The sequence below is a fragment of the Octodon degus genome, unplaced genomic scaffold, assembly GCF_000260255.1.
Source record: "Octodon degus isolate 3935 unplaced genomic scaffold, OctDeg1.0 scaffold00023, whole genome shotgun sequence".
NCBI lineage: Eukaryota > Metazoa > Chordata > Mammalia > Rodentia > Octodontidae > Octodon > Octodon degus.
Genome location: NW_004524599.1, coordinates 9325580 through 9327579, shown reverse-complemented (window position 1 = coordinate 9327579; position 2000 = coordinate 9325580).

The window sequence follows — 2000 nt, the reverse complement described above, 5'->3', positions numbered from 1 at the left end:
ACATAGATTCCAGGGGTGAACATGGACTGTTATTCCAATTGGCCTTCCAGTGGTAGTGACTTGTGGCATTCTCCCAACCAGTGTGTGCAGTGAGCCATGGCTGGGGGTTCAGACATGTTAATGTGAACACCTTGCTCCAACATGGAAAGCTCAGGATGGGGCAGAAAACTCCAAGAAAACCATGCACTTGCAACCTAGAACAACCCAGTCACTGAGGAGAAGAGGGAAGCCGTCAAACACCAAGAAGAGCGTAGGAAAGGGCACCCAGCCATGCCTTGGCCATGGCTAATAGATTTCCTGTTAATGATTAAAGAGGAGGAATCCACGGAGTGCCTGGCCTCTGAGATTTTTCAAACCCCAGAAAGCAACATTTGCCAGGTGACTTGAAGGTCTGTTAATGATCACTGAAGGTAAAACCTGCTTGTTGACAACTCCCTGCTTTTTCTTGAGAAATTATTTAGCTCTCCTGGGTTAACCATAAAGAGCTTTTGATAAAAAATATTAAAATTCTATTTAGATGTAGAATGTTCTAATGCAAATTTTCAACCATAAAACCAAACGCTCCATTCAGTTAAATTAATAGAATTAGAAAAAGATGTAATGATAGCAATTAAGTCTTGAAAATGCAAATTTTATAGTCAAGGACAATTACCTCATTTATAGTGTATTGGAATGGTGCCAGATGAAGGTAATTTAGATCCCCCCAGTTCAGTTACATCATGATGGATATCTTCATTTCATTAGTACAACAAAGATGGGCGACAAGTTAGACAATACATAAAAAAAGAACTAGAGAGTATTTGACCTTTTTAGTATAACTAGAACCAGAATTCATTCACTAATTTATCAAATAGTTAATGAGTACTAATTATATAAAATATTAGTGGTATATTTTTCCTGCCTTGGAGAAAAAACACTGTCTTTATTTTAGCATGCACAGAACCCTGGCTTGTGGAGAGCTGACTTCTTCCAAATCAGGCCGGGTTTCTGGTGCGTTCTGCACTATGCTGATGACCTAATTCCATGTTGATTGGAAAGATACGGAGGCTCCTTGCAAAAGAACAGTGGCTTTTGCCCCCCACTAATTATCATCTCTCCTTCTTGTTCCTGTGCTTAAATTTTTGATTTGTTCAGATCATACTTCTGCAGAAATCGTGCAACCTAAATAATTATTTTTGACATTTTCGTATTTTACTATCTACTATCTCATGCTCCACATTATCCCTTTGGCTGTATTTCATCTGCGTAACACTGAGAATTTTATTCTTTCCCTACAGAGTACAATGATTAATTTTTCAAAAAAAATTAAAAACATGCAGAGAAATTTCATAATACGAGTGTCAGGCTTTCAAACACCTGTCTGTATCCATATTTTCTTAATGAATTCTTTGTTGGCTGATACTCAAAAAAAAAAAAAAAAGACCATCATCTCCACCGTCACCCTCTAGAGGTCACTAGATCACACGCCTGAAGATAAAAGCAGTCGACTCTAAGCCTTACTTAGTGTTCTTAAAAAATGTTCCCCTTGAGTCATTCTCTGAAAATTATTCCTGTCTGAAACAGCCAATTACTGTGAAGTCCAGGTGGTTGATTTCTTACTATGTTATTCCTGGATAGACAGAATGCAGAGCTCTCAGGGGACTCTGGAGTCGGATCAAGTGCAAGGACCCCTCAAGTTCGTTGTGGAAGTGTAAGTTTTGGAAAATTATTCTCTGTTCCTGTGCCCAGTTTCCTCATCTGTAATATGGGAACAATAACATGTACTCTGCAGAAGGTTAATTCTCATTAAAAATATTGTTTATAAGTCATGTAAACAAGTTAGAAGAGAGAGTTCCTATAGCCAATATGCAATGATTGTTAACTATTAATACTATTTTCATTTGTGTTTGGAATATAATCCCAACTGAAGATTGTTCATTCCTACCCTTAGGATTTCTTTCATAATAGTGATGATTCAGATGGGAAAGGATTTATTCAGGTTGTCTGAAAGAGACCTCCCT